This window comes from Cebus imitator, unplaced genomic scaffold (genome assembly GCF_001604975.1).
Source record: "Cebus imitator isolate Cc_AM_T3 unplaced genomic scaffold, Cebus_imitator-1.0 Scaffold74, whole genome shotgun sequence".
NCBI classification, from domain to species: domain Eukaryota; kingdom Metazoa; phylum Chordata; class Mammalia; order Primates; family Cebidae; genus Cebus; species Cebus imitator.
Genome location: NW_016107389.1, coordinates 2,026,698 through 2,043,065, shown reverse-complemented (window position 1 = coordinate 2,043,065; position 16,368 = coordinate 2,026,698).

Below are 16,368 nucleotides of genomic sequence, written 5' to 3'. Positions count from 1 at the left end.
TTTTTTTTTTTTTTTTTTTTTGTATTTTTAGTAGAAATGAGGTTTCACCATATTGGGTGGGACAGTCTCTATCTTTTAACCTCATGATCTGCCTGCCTTGGCATCCCAAAGTGCTGGGATTACAGGCACCAGCCACCACGCCAGGCCTCTAGTGGGATATTCTATTTTTAGTAATTTAAACACTACCTTTTTACCTTTTTCTTTTTTTTTCCCGTTACTTACACACTTATGGGGATTGAACGATGAGAACACGTGGTTACAGGGAGGGGAACATCACACACCACTGCCTGTTGTGGGGAGGAGGGCAATGGGAGGGAGAGCATTAGCACAAATATCTAATACATGCAGGGCTTAAAACCTAGATGATTGGTTGATAGGTGCAGCAAACCACCATGACCCATGTATGCCTATGTAACGAATCTGCACGTTCTGCACATGTATCTTAGAACTTAAAGTAAAATTTAAAAAAAAAATTGTGAATGTAGTAGAATCTTGTGATCCAAAGAAGTTATTAAATAGAACTGATTGGTATCTCCAATGGCAAAATTAAACTACTAGTTGAAAAATGGGAAAAACATTGACTAACGGATTTTCAGCCGATGTGTAAAGTCTCAATCCTCGAGTTTATTGAGACCGTTCTCTCTGACAAATACTTGTGTTCTTGGTACTTCTGAGACAGACTGAGCTTCAGTTGGCAGCCACTTAATAGCTTTCACAACCTCAGCTTAAAGGGATATTATTTATGGGGGATTTCATGCAATCCTCCATTCCTGTAGGACATTGTTTGTCAATGAAAGGGGATTTTTCTCTCTCCCACAGGGGACATTTGGCAATGTCTGGGCATATTTCAGCTTGTCACAATGGAGGAGTGGGGTTACTGGCATCTAGTGAATAGAGGCTAGAGATGCTGATAAACCATCTACAATGCACCACATGGATTCCCGCAAAAAGTAATATTGGGCTCAAATTTTAATAGTGCTGAGGTTGAGAAACCCTGCTCTAGCAACTCTATGATCATCACTCAAAGCGCAGCTATGTCATTAGAAATGCCTAACCAAATTTTATTATAGCATGTTATTATACAATATAATGTTATAATTAATATAATTTGTATATTATATTAATCACTCAATAATGTTATTCTGATGTGATTCCTTTGTATCATATTTTAAAAAAGAGAGAAGCTATGAATTTCATTCTTTTATTTGCTACAAGGGATAAATATTACAATGCATTAATTCATTGAAGAGTTATAGCAGAGGTTTCTCTCATACTAGTATTGAAAATAAAATGAAGACATTGATTTTTTTCTTTATATTCATTCCCAAATTAATCATATCTCATCATTTGTCTTGGTCATTAGAAAGTTTAAAGCTAAATATTTGACCATGCTTTGGGTTAAAAAAAAAAAAGGAATTAAAGGCATGGGATTATTACATGTGTGGACATTTGCTACCTGGATCTTATTTTGTCAAATGTTTTCACGTGCATACGTGTGTGTGTGTGTGTGTGTGTCTGTACTTGTTACATACATAAATTCACATTACTTTCTAAACATTTTTGTCATTTTAAATCACTTTTCTTACTCATGTATATATTTTTATTTGTATAAATTTAAGGAGTACAGTACAGTTTTGTTACATGGATATATTGTGTTGAGGTGCAGCTTGGGCTTTTATTGCAACCATCCACCAAATAATGTACACTGTATCCAGTAAGTAACTTCTCATCCTCCAGCCCCGCATCCTCCAACATTTCTGAATCTCCCATGTCTTTTTTATTCTGCATTCTTATGTTCATGTTTACATATTATCTAGCTCCTACTTAAAAATAAGAACATGTGGTATTTATTTTTCTGTTTCTGACTTGCTTCACTTGAGATAACATCCTCCAGTTCTGTCCATGTGGTTGCAAAAGATATGATTTCATCCTTTTTTTAATGGCTGAAATAATATTCCATTGTTTATATAAACCACATTTTCTTTATCCACTAATTCATTGATGGACAGTTAGGTTGAGTCTGTATCTTTGCTATTGTGAATATTGCTGCAATAAACATATGGGTACAGGTATCCTCTTATAAAATGATTTCTTTTATGGATGGTAGATACCCAGTAGTGGAATCTCTGGATTAAACAGTAGTTCTATGTGTAGTTCTTTGAGAAATAGCCATTCTCACAAAGGTTTTTTTTTTCACAGAGGTTGTACTGATTTACAGTCCTACCAACAGTATATAATATTTACCTTTTCTCCACAGCCTCACCAACATCTTTTATTTTTTGACATTTTAATAAAAACCATTCTAGCTGATATAAGATGATATCTTATCTGGTGGTGTTTTTAATTTGCATTTCCCTTGCGATTAGTGATTTTCAGCATTTTTTTCGTATGCTTCTTGGCCATTTGTATGTCTTTTTTTTTTGAAAAATGTCTATTCATGTCTTTTGCCCACTGTTTAGTGAGATTATTTATTTTAATTGTTGTTGTTGTTGAGTTCCTTGTAAATGCTAGACATCACTCTACTGTTGGATATATACTTTGTAAACATTTTTGTCTGTAGGTTGTTTCTTCACTCTTGATTATTTCTTTTGCTGTGCAGAAGCTTTTCAAGATATATTGTTTACATACTTTCAATAATTATTCTTAAATCAATGCACAGTTAAAATGTGAAAAAATTAAACAGCAATGATAAAGATCCATTCTTACAACATTCACATTTTTCAATACATAGCATCTAAATATTAGTTGTTTTGTCTAATATGACATGGAATACACCAGATTCTGGATCCAGAGATGAGGTGATTAAAATATGATCTATTTCAGGCAAAATAAAAATGGCAAATGTAGTCTAGAAATACTTATCTGGTTGTTTTGAGAGAGATTTACTAGTTATGTGGAATTTAATATATCCCAAATGATGTAACAAACACCACTACTTGATCCAACCAATTATTTGTCTCTTTTTACTGAACAATGATACAAAATTCAATCCCAATATTTATTTTAATCATCATTTGATATCCATGATATACTCCTTAATATGTACAAAATTAGGTTAAATTTTTTTTTAACATAAATTCATCATAGTTATCACATAATTTATTCAGTATTAGCTGGAGTATTTAATTTTTAGTCTTTTCTCCAAAATTGCATATATTTATGTAACCTAATGAATTATTAAATATATGTATGGCCACACAAATATAAATATTTTAAGCTTTTCGTGATTTGATGTACAGTTTTTTTAAATTGTACTTTAGATTCTGGAGTACATGTGTAGATCATGCAGAACTGTTGCATAGGTACATACATGGCAAGGTGGTTTGCTGCCTTCATCCCTTCATCCCTTCATCACCTATATCTGGTATTTCTCCCCTCATTATCCTTCCCCACCCTCCCCACCCCGCACTGTCCCTCCTCTAGCCACTCCCAACTGACTGCAGTAAGTGATGCTTCCGTCCCTGTCTGTTCAACATCCACCTATGAGTGATAACATGCTGTGTTTGATTTTATGTTCTTGTGTCAGTTTGCTGAGAATGATGGTTTCCAGGTTCATCCATGTCCCTACAAAGGACACAAACTCATTGTTTTTTATCGCTGCATAGTATTCCATGGTGTATATGTGCTACATTTTCTTTATCCGGTCTATCGTTGATGGACATTTGGGTTGGTTCCAGGTCTTTGCTATTGTAAACAGTGCCACAATGAAAATACATGTGCATGTGTCTTTATGATAGAACAATTTATAATTCTTTGGGTATATACCTACTAATGGGATTGCTGGACCAAATGGTATTTCTATTTCGAGGTTCTTGAAGAATCGCCACACTGTCTTCCACAGTAGTTGCACTAATTTGCACTCCTACCAACAGTATAAAAGTGTTCCTATTTATCCACATTCTCTCCATCATCTCTTGTCTCCAGATCTTTTAATAATCACCATTCTAATTGATGTGAGATGGTATCTCAATGTGGTTTTGATTTTCATTTCTCTAATGACCAGTGATGAGCATTTTTTCATGTTTGTTGGCCTCATAGATGTCTTCTTTTGAGAAGTGTTTGTTCATATCCTTTGCCCACTTTTGAATTTTTTTTTTTCCTTGTAAATCTGTTTTAGTTCTTTGTAGATTCTAGATATTAGCCCTTTGTCAGATGGGTAGATTGCAAAAATTTGTTCACATTCTGTTGGTTGCTGGTTGGCTCTAATGATTGTTTCCTTTGCTGTGCAGAAGCTCTGGAGTTTAATTAGATCCCATTTGTCTATTTTGTTTTTTGTTGTCAATGCTTTTGTTGTTTTAGCCATGAAGTCCTAGCCTATGCCTATGTCCTGAATGGTTTTGCCGAGGTTTTCTTCTAGGGTTTTTTATGGGGTTAGGTCTTTTGTTTAAATCTTTAGTCCATTTAGAGTTAATTTTAGTGTAAGGTGACAGGAAGGGGTCCAGTTTCTGCTTTCTGCACATGGCTAGCCAGTTTTCCCAGTACCATTTATTAAACAGGGAAATCCTCTCCCCGTTGCTTGTTTTTCTCAAGTTTGTCCCAAGGACTATTTTAAAAATGTTCCAGGTTTCATTTTTAAAAATACAAGCTGTCTTTTGAGTTATTTATATACATTTTTAAGCTAAAATTCACAGACTGGCACACTGTTTTCTTTGGCCTGCATGGCATTTTAATTTTTAAAATATTTTTAATAATATTTGACTTTTTTAAACATTCAGATGTTTCTGGCATGGTAATCAGACTGTTAGGGTTTTTATTTCCAGATGACATCAATCATCCTAAGAGAAATAGTGTCTGCACCCATTCCATTTAACCACAAACAAACACCACCAAATTTGCTTATTTCATCACCTTGTTGGCTTCTGTAGACATGTATTCTTGTGACCCACTCTTTGCTTCTTTGACTATGAATTTTAGAATGGCAGATAAATTTTAAATGTTTGATTTTCTTATAATTATTCATTTTGAAGCTGGCATTACTATCCTAATAATGTTGTAATGAGAACGTGTGTGATTGCAAAACCGAAGATAGTCTGAATGTGCTGCCATGATTTCATCAAGCCTGTGTGTAAGCACCAGTGAGTACAGGTAACCATGCCATGAAGAGACTTGCTTTTATTTCAAATTTGTCTGTAGTATATGTAGTTTATTAAACTTGAGCATTATGTGCTTTGCTTGCCTAGATGTCTCCAGAATATATCTTTCTGACTATAAATGACAGACTCTTCTTCCTTCTCTAGCCTTCTCTGTCAGAATTAACAGGTACCAAATGAGAGTAAAGATCCAGAGTTTATAGATGACTTCCCATCATGAATCTTTTCACCTTATCATAGTAATTCCTGAAACCATCATGGAAAATCTGTCTAGATACCTTAGAGAAAAATACACTGCTATTGCAGAGAATGAGGTTAGGGAGTTTAGGTTAATAAGCACCTTTTGCTTAAAACATTTGATGGATTATAAATAAGATCATTAAGGCACTTAACTTTATAGTCTATGCATAGACTATAAAAGAAAATGTCACTTTAAAAAGGTAAATAACCTACAAGATAGTATAAAGTTAAGCATTTAAAGATTCATAACTGTATAAAATGATATCCAGAGTAATGCTTAAAATCATACTATAATGACCCATACACACCCTTTGATATGTGAGCCAAAAATTAGGCTCTCATAGTCACATAGGAAATCAGAAAAGGAGAAACCTTTTCAAGGATAGGATCTATAGTGTCTATATGACATAAATAAAGTGACTGCTCAAAAAAATTTTGTTTTTCTGTGAATAGTCAAAGTTTAGCATTTTCTTAAGCCAAATGTGTTGAAATAGAATTAAGGACAACATTCATGTATGTATTTAAGTATTATTTTCATGAGACCTTTTCTTACTTTGACCTATAGTGTGAGCTAGTGGTGACACAACAAAGGGAAATTAGTAAAAGTAATGCTTCAAGTGGCTAAGAAAATACCATCCTTGACCTTGGGCTAATCTGAATAAGACAGAGGGGAAATGTTCCACACCATCCAGTTTACATGTGGTTTTCCTCAACTGAGCCTTGGATAAGAGGGGTTGGCTAATGACTGGAGAGCAGCTGTTCTGTTGAACATCTACCTCCATCTTTCAACAGTCTTCTGACTGAAGTGGAGATGAATGATCACTTGGAAGTCAAGTAAAGCTTATGCTGAATTTAAGACCATGCCATCTCTATGCAAAGTTGGAAAGGATAGGGTCAGTATTCCCATTAGATAGTTGTTATAATCTGCTTCAATGCACAGATGCATTTTTGGGAAAAGCTACAAAATCCTATTTTATACAGCATGACCAGGAGTATTTTCAATAGGGAAAAAATTTAGGTTTATTATAGCCATATCTCTACTTAGCTTAAGCTCACGTGGAATGTCTGTCAAACTGCTAAAGCTTGTAGCACCTAACAGATAAATTGTATGTAAAACACACACTGCAATAACGATAACAACATTAATATTAAATATTAATATTCAATTTTAGGAAGCATTAGGAGCAATTAAATTTTAAATAGTTTTTTTTAATGAAATAAGTGGCAGGACTGTTACATTAATTTTTTGGTTTAAGAAAATAACATATAATCAGTTAATAAATTAATGTTTACACTTTTTTCTTTTGGTTATGAGAAAGTGGTAAAGTGTTTGTATCCAGATTATCTTAAAAAGGTTTATTGAATTATTGAGAGACAAAGTAAAAAATACAGAGTCACATTAATGAGGTTTTGAAGTTTTGAAAGCAGGCTGGGGGCACTGGCTCACATATGTAATCTTAGCACTTTGGGAAACTGAGGTGGGAGAATTGTTTGAGGCCAGGAGTTTGAGATCAGCCTTGGCAACATGGTGAGAGCAACATTTTTAAATATATATATATATTTTTTTTGAGACGGAGTTTCACTCATGTTACCCAGGCTGGAGTAGCTTGCAACTGAAGCTTGACACTTGAGAAATAAAGCTTTTAAAATAAATGTCTAAAAAAAAAAAATTGCTGGATGTTGGTGATATGTGCCTGTACTCAGAGCTACTCAGGATGCTGAGTTGGGTTACTTAAGCCCATGAGTTCAAGGCTGCAGTGAGCCATGATCACACCACTGCATTCCCACCTGCGTGACAGAGCAAGACCCTGTCTTAACAACAGCCGCAACAAAAGGAGTATTGTTAACAGTTGACAATTCTTTTTAAAAGCTAGTTTTATACAACTATAATTGCTAGTCATTTTCAATAGGCAGAATGGAAAGAAACTACAGCTATTAGAAAGTGCTTAGGGACATCCAGGATTTAGAATCTTAAATTTAATTTTGAAAGGCATATTGGAACTTATTTTTTACTACAGTGTTATTTGTTCATTCAGCTAGCTCAATGCAGTGTTCATAGTCCTAGTGATGTGGAGTGCTTTTCAACTCAATCCTTTATCAAACTTCCAGAGACAATGTACTCTGCCAAGTGCTAAATAAAATGAGTAAGTCGTGAATTTAAATGATTCTTCCCTCTTAGCAAACTAAATAAATCTAGCATAGTGGCTCAGGGCACAGCTCCCTAGCCAGACTGTTTGGTTTCAAATCTGACCTCTTCCATTTAGCTGTTTGACTTTGGCCAAATTGGTATATGCTTCTTTCAATGTCTCATCAAAATAATGAAGATAATAATACTAATACTTTCCTCATAAGATTGTTATGAGATTAAATAAGATAACCCTGGTAATGACATTCCTTATTAAATATTAAAATTTATTATCACTATTATTGTTATTATTGACTTTTTACTCCTAGTCTTCACACTTCAGTATGCATTGCTCATTATACATAATCATTATGCGATGTGGTAATATAAAATAAATAATACAAAAAAGCAGTCAATGGAGCTATCTTGCATCTCCTGGGAAAGAACAGCTGAGTGTCTCACAAGACTCACACTGTGGTATCACTTTGGAAAATATGCCATAATTTTAGCTCTGGTTCAAAACACATGTGTATCAGCAAACTGAGAACAGAGAGTTTTTTAAGAGGACCAGACACATTAACCAAGTTCTCAAGAATTATGAAGAAAAGCAAATACCATTTTAGAATTTAAAATTAGAAATGTAACTCTCATGCGGGCAGGAGTACCAGCGTTTTCATGACTGCCATATCAGATCACTGAAGCCAGATATAATTAAGTTCCAAGGCAAGTGAAAACTGTGTCTGAAAATGTAGAAATTTTATTACTAGAAATATAAACAGCACCTCATTTAAGATAGTAGTTATTTTGTCAGTGAGCTGTAAATAGTCAATGTCCCTTATCCAAAGTTCCCTTTTCCCAGATCATAGACACTGCCATTATCTTCTTCAGTTACTCAGATTTTATAATATTCCTTAGGCAATCAGGCTATCTCTGTTTCCCCACCCGAAATAATGCAGCCTTTCTTTTAAAAAGTCTTCTTTTAAAGATTTGTTAATGGATACAGATAGGCTATAAGTATTAATAGAAACCCTCAGCTCAGTCACTTTAATATGACCTGGAATTTATCCTTTTATGTGTTATGTGTGATTTTTAAAATTTAACAATATTTCAGACAGTGTTTTACTTTTCCTGTTAGTAGTGCAGAGGCAGAAACAACGTTGGTCATAGCTAGTAAGTCTATAGTGAGTAAAAACCAGTAAGGACTTTTATTTATTTTGCAGTTTTCTATTTGGAGACAAAGAAAATATTTTAAACAGGATATACACAGAAAACTAAAATGACTACAAAATTATCATAAATTTAGCCTAGATTTTTATTATGTTTTATCATGGTTGTTTCTCTGAAGCTTTTAGATAAAATAAAAGAATGCATATGAAAAAGCAATATCAATAAAAATCTATTGAAATATAAACATATTAATGCTCATATTATTGTACCTGGGACAATTGATTTGTTTTAAAGTAAAGTCTCCAGGATAAATTACAATTAGCTCTAATATTTTCACTTGTGTGTGTTAAATGAAAGAAAATATCTCTTCTGTGTTTGACTGTATATGAATATGTATGTGCATAAATGTTTGACTACACACACACACTCACACATGTAAAATATATATCAAATTTACACACTTTTGGGTCAATTTTTTTGCTCCAATTTAGAAATTATTTTTAACTTATAAAGCTCTTCATTGATCATGTTGAATAGAATTTCTATTATTTTGATATTTCTCAAATTTGGCCATATGGAGAAGTAACGTATCAGAATCTTTAGTTAAAATTATTTATTGTCTATTTGTAATGCTTAGTTTTACCTGCCGATGGAAAAACCAACTAGTCACCCAGGCAATACTCCAAAACACAAACCCTATTGATTCCACACGGTCTTATGTTCCTCCATATCTTTCCCTACCTATTTAAATATCAATAATTTTAAAAATTACTTTTAAAATGAAACCTGTATTTGACAGGTATGATATATTAAACCATTGGCACTATAAATGTTAGATGAATTAATTTGTCAGAATATCTTCAGTTTTTTATTACAGTTTGACAGCTTAGACTATATGGCCGGTCAGTTTGGTTAACAGGAGACTAATAAATACCCTGAATAATTAGTGTGAGAAATAAGAAAACAAAAAAAGTGGATGATTTGTAAGTAGACAAATGCCAAGATATGATACAGAAGAAAATTATAATAATTATTATCGTAACATTAACAGGTGGATTTCATTAGCATGTCTTGCATACCAGCAACTCTAAGCATTTTCACATGTATTTACTTAATTTTCCCAATAACCCTATGATGCAAGTTATGCCATAGTCCTTATTTATACCTGAGGAATCAAAGGCACAGAAAGGGTTTACAACTTGCCCAAGGTTACACAGCCACTAGGTGACAGAATATTGATTATGTACCCAGGAAAAATGGGACATGAAATCACATTCTTAATCCCTGTGTTATGATACTTTGTATGGTAGTGAAAAAATAAAGGGAAAAGAGAATGAAAGTATTCTGGAGGTCTACATAGTGCCAGTGCCTGAGCCAGGCATTGTAATGTGTTCACTTATGATACTAATGTCAAAACTTTAAACTCTTTATATTTTTTCTTTTATACATAGGTGTCTTTGGGGAAATTCTTAATTTCTACTGTCCTAAGTGTCCTCACCTATAAATTAAGGGGTTGTATCACATTTCTTCTAAGAATCTCCTCAGTTGTAATCCTCTGCTTCTGTGCCTAGGCATGAAATAAAACACATTTTTTCATGTTTTTGTCTGTGTCTTACTCTGTCAACTTTTTGAAAGTCTTTAGAGGTAACAAATTTTATATTCTGGATTTAGAGAATAACATACCATATTCATCAGATTTTTGGATCTAATACCACTCCTTCACCTCAGTTTTGTGCCATTTAAAATAGGTGGCAAAAGTAATCCCTTATGTAGAAGCAATTACTAGAATGCATCTTCCACCATTCGGTTTTGAAATTTCTGGTAAACTATATGTTTGGATCTGAGAAGAGGTTATGATTTTTAACTGCAAAATCTGATATAGAGAAACATCTTACAGAGAATAATGTTTTTCATGCTACACAGTAAATTCTCAGTGGCTCCTAAGTATAAATCTAATCACAGGATTTAGTAAGAATTATCTAGAGAAAGTCTAGGTAGGTTTTAACTTCGATTATCCAGTGGATATTCAACACTCAAGCTGTATCTTATCACAGATTTATTCAGGTACACTAACAGGATGATTCTAAGAAGGTAGTGAAATAACTCTCACCAGAAACAAACAACCCTTTCTATAAACCTTATCTCATCCCCAACTTCATTCAAGATAAACCTTTCTTGAAGTAACAAAGTTAAAAATGTTTGAACATTTTGATCAACTTTTTGACATTTACATATACTTAAGCTTACTATATATTTAGTGTATATATTATATATAAAAATTTACTGGAGAAAGCAGTTTTTGCACAAATGTCTTCTTTCTAGCTTTCTTTGATATTTTCTGAATAAGTATATAGCCAATTTATTTAAATGAATAACAAGCAACAATTACTGAGTTCAGAGTAAAAACATTTGAGCTCTTAAGTCTGGTTGCAAACAGGTCTCTTCTAGTGATCGCCAATGCTTTCTGGGGTATCAAAATTTAGTAGGAGAAAAAGCTTGCATAAGAAAAGTTTTAAAATATTCAATGAAGGAGATAAGGTTGTTGAAAACAATGCAAGGGATGTTATAAGGCCGTGACAAATGACATTGTTTCAAAATACATTTGAACTCTTATTAAATAATTTGAATAAAATAAGCAGTAACCAGCCACTTGGTGAATAGATAGTGAGAAGTCACTTTTGTTACTGTTCGTAAAGTTAAGAATCTTCGTAATCACAAAACCAGCAAGGATCTGAGCCTTTGTATCTTCGGTATGACTTACTTGTCAGATTATAACACTGCAAAATGCATTGTTTATTTATCTCTCTATTACACAGGCATTGCACAGCAATTTCTGCATGTAAAGATACTCTTGAGAAACAGGAACATGCAAACAAACAATCCCAGTAATGTGATGGGTTGTAGGAGATACATGTACAGTGCTCTTGAAGCACAGATGAAGGAGAATGTAAGAAAGATAAAAGCATCCTACAAGTCTTCACAGCAGAGGAAATATTTGAGTTATCATTTAGGATGAAAATGAGTTTGTCAGACAGGCAAAGGGAAGTGGCATTTGTTTTAATTACACATTAGTCACTCCTCTCTGCCAGCAGGATGTGTATCAGGTATAACAATGATGAAACATGAAAGGAAACAATTCATGATCTGTGTTACTCTCTTCCAACAAGTTATAGGATCTCTCATAACCAAGTTATGAGGCAAATCCTAACTTCCTATTATATCATCATACACAATATTTGTTCTTAATAATTCATGAAATTCAGTTGCCCATTTCACATTTTTTCTATAGATGTAGCTTCTTTATATTTATTAAAGCATTGTTCTGAGTTGTAGATTTATAAATTTTAGCAAGAAAAGTAACTTCTGTGAGACTGCTTTACGTAGATGAGACAAAATATTCTATCAGTTTCTAAAATGGTTTATTCTGTGGGAACATGCTGTGTTACTTTTTGATCTCGATGATTAGTCTTCCTTAAAAATGACTGTATGGCGAAAAATGTGACACATTAGAGGAGTTAAGGAACCATGGAGATATTTTTGATATTTATGCTTTTTATGCATGTGATTTTAGAAAAGAGTTCTGGTTTGGTTACACAATCTACATTTAAGAAGGAGTGCACATAAACAGAATTTTGTATTATGTATTATTATTAATTTGCCTAAAGTGGATATGTATGTCATAGTATTCGCTTGTGTTCATTGACTAGTAAAATTAATATGTAAAATGTTTAACAGGTCATTTTATTTAGTTTTAAGTATCATAATTTTTACAATTATTTTCTATAATACACTAAGTTCTGGGGTACATGTGCAGATCATGCAGGATTGTTGTATAGATATACACATGCCATAGTGGTTTACTGCATCCAACCACCCATCATCTACATTAACTATTTCTCCTAATGTTATCCCTCCCCAATGCCCCCTTCCCCAACTATCCCTCCCTTAGCTCTCCCAAGCCCCAGCAGGCCTTGGTATGTGATATTCCCCTTCCTGAGTCCATGTGTTTTCATTGTTCAACACCCATTTATGACTGAGGACATGCAGTGTTTGGTTTTCTGTTCTTGTGTCAGTTTGCCAAGAATGATGGTTTCCAGTTTCATCCATGTCCCTGCAAAGGACATGAACTCATCATTTTTTATGGCTGCATAATATTCCATGGTGTATATTTGCCACATTTTCTTTATCCAGTCTATCATTGATGGGCATTTGGGTTGGTTCCAAGTCTTTGCTATTGCAAACAGTGCCACAATGAACATATGTGTGCACGTGTCTTTATAATAGAATGACTTATAATCCTTTGAGTATATACCCAATAATGGGATAGCTGGGTCAAATGGTATTTCTATTTCTAGATCCTTGAGGAATTGCCACACTGTCTTCCACAGTAGTTGAACTAATTTACACTCCCACCAATAGTGTAAAAGCATTCCTATTTCTCCACATCCTCTCTAGCTACTGTTGTCTCCAGATTTTTTAATGATCACCATTCTAACTGGTATGAGATGGTATCTCAAAGTGGTTTTGATTTTCATCTATCTAATGACCAGCGATGATGAGCATTTTTTCATATGTTCGTTGGCTGCACAAATGTCTTCTTTTGAAAGGTGTCTGTCATATCCTTTGCCCACTTTTCGATGGGGTTGTTTGTTTTTTTCTTTTACATTTCTTTAAGTTCCTTGTAGATTCTGGATATTAGCCCTTTGTCAGATGGGTAGATTGCAAAAATGTTTTCCCATTTTGTTGGTTGCTGGTTAACTCTAATGATATTTTCTTTTCCTGTGTAGAAGCTCTTCAATTAGATCCCATTTGTGTATTTTGGCTCTTCTTGCTATTGCTTTTGGTGTTTTAGTCATGAAGTCCTTGCCTATGCCTATGTCCTGAATGGTATTGCCTAGGTTTTCTTCTAGGGTTTTTATGGTGTTAGGTCTTATGTTTAAATCTTTAATCCATCTGGAGTTAATTTTTGTATAACATGTAAGGAACAGGTCCAGTTTCAGCTTTCTGCACATGGTTAGCCAGTTTTCCAAACACCATTTATTAAACGGGGAATCTTTTCCCCATTGCTTGCTTTTGCCAGGTTTGTCAAAGATCAGTTGGTTGTAGCTGTGTGACATTACTTCTGCAGGCTCTGTTCTGTTCCATTGGTCTATATCTCTGTTTTGGTACCAGTATCATGCTGTTTTGATTAATGTAGCCTTGTAGTTTAGTTTGAAGTCTGATAATGTGATGCCTCCAGCTTTGTTGTTTTTGCTTAGGATTGTCTTGGCTATGTGGGCTCTTCTTTGGTTCCATATGAAGTTTAAGGTGGGTTTTTCCAGCTCTGTGAAGAAGGTCAATGGTAGTTTAATGGGGATAGCATTGAATCTATAAATGGCCATATTTATTCCATTTATTTGGAAAATATGGCCATTTTCACGATATTGATTCTTCCTCACCATGAGCATGGAATGTTTTTCCATCTGTTTGTGTCCCCTCTTATTTCCTTCAGCAGAAGAGGTTCTTCACGTCTTTTGTTAGTTGTATTCCTAGGAATTTTATCCTCTTTGTAGTGATTGTGAATGGGAGTTTGCTCATGATTTGGCTCACTGTTTATCTGTTATTGGTATATAGGAATGTTTGTGATTTTTGCACATTGATTTTGTATCCTGAGACTTTGCTGAGGTTGTTTGTCATCTTAAGGAGATTTTGGTCTAAGACGATGTGGTCTTCTAAATATACAATCCTGTCATTTGCAAATAGCGACAGTTTGACTTCCTCTTTTCCTTGTTGAATACCTTTTATTTATTTTTCTTGCCTGATTGCTCTGGCCAGAAGTTCCAATACTATGTTGAATAGGAGTGGTGAGAGAGGGCACACTTGATTTGTGCCAGTTTTCAAAGGGAATGCTTCCAGTTTTTGCCCAATCAGTATGATATTGGGCGTGGATTTGTCATAAATAGCTTTTATTATTTTGAGATACGTTCCGTTGATACCTAGTTTATTGAGAGTTTTTAGCATAAAGGGTTGTTGAATTTTGTAGAACACCGGCTCTGCATCTTTTGAGATAATCATGTTTTATTGTCTTTGGTTCTGTTTATGTGATGGATTACTTTTATAGACTTGGGTATGTTGCACCAGCTTTGCATCTCTGGGACCAAGCCAACTTGATCATGATGGATAAGCTTTTTGATGTGCTGTTGGGTTCGGTTTGCCAGTATTTTATTGAAGATTTTTCATCAGTATTCATCATGGATATTGGCCTGCAATTTTCTTTAATTCTCATTTTATAGTTTTTACATTAATCCCATTTATCAATCACCTGGTTAGAGAAGTCTTTATCAAGTTGGACTACATATATTAATCTTCAAATGTTCCCTATTCAAAGACAACACTGAAAAAATAATGCTGCATAATACTGCTGTTTTTGCTAAGGTTATTTTCCTTATCTTCAATCATTTAGTGTTTGTGTTAATTTATATTTTATGTAGTTTTATTTATACATTCATATGTTTTAGACATTACAATAATTTGCATATTATTTGTTGGATATTAATTATTACTTTTAATGGATTTTTCCTCTCTATAAAATACTTTAGTTCATTTCTCCAAAACCTCTGTCCAAAGCTGATTCCCTACACTTTTGATATTTTATTAACATTTAATAATTTTCATTTATCCACTGTATGGACACCTGGTTTAGGGTACTTTGCAAACAAGTACGTCTGTTAAACTTTATTTCAAACTTGATTCTGGCTTTTCCCCTTCTTGCTAATGTTATTTCAGTAAGGTTCTGATGCCTCTTTGGAAGAAATGTAGTCCTTTTTTTTTTAAGGTAATAAATTACATTTTTATTAAAATTCTTACCTACCTGTCACTGTAATTTTTTTAGTTGTGGGTGCTTATTCTATTCCACATGGCTGGCAGGGCAGTTTTCTACCAAAGACCAGGGTTCCTCTTACACTTTCATATTCTAAGTCTGAAATAGATGTCTTTGGAAATAGCAATTAGAGAGTACTTTGTTTCTTACACATTTTTCTACTCCTGACAATGTGTTATTCATTTATTATTTATAGCTGGCCACTCTTAGGTATTTTTCCAGTTTTGTCTTGATATTCCTATTCTGTGAGCAGGCATTCTTAAATTCATGTTTCAAAAGAGTTCCATCACCTGAACTCTTATTTTTCTTTCTTTCTTTTTTTTTTTTTTTTGGCCTTACATATGACCTTTTTCAAAACAAAACTTGAAATAATTGATATGTAGTTTATGTTACCAGAATATTTGTGATATATTTTAAAAATAAAGAAGGAGTGAACAGGAACAAAGAGCATAGGCTTGGGTGATCTGGTTCAGATTAAAACCTTTGGATTATCTCCTACTGCTAACCATATATCTAAGGTAAACAACATAGCAAAATCACCCATTATTAGCTGTCAATAAAGAGTACACAGGCATTAGATATGCTTATATAATACTTTATATATAAAAATCAGGCCAGAGATTTCAGCCATTGCAAAGAAACAAATGAGCTGATGGTACGGTTATTAACTGGGTTATTCAGCTTCAGTTCTCATTGAAGTTGGTGGTGGTATTGCTTTCATTAATTTTTGTTCTACCTTCCAATAGTTTTATAGTTTATCTGAGGGTTTCTTGATATCGTTTACCAATCCATTCTAGCCTCTTTCTTTTCCTCTTCAGTGTGTATATTTATGTGACCATTCACTAATGTTCTCCTCTATTAAATTATCTTTTCCAAGAGCCCCATTT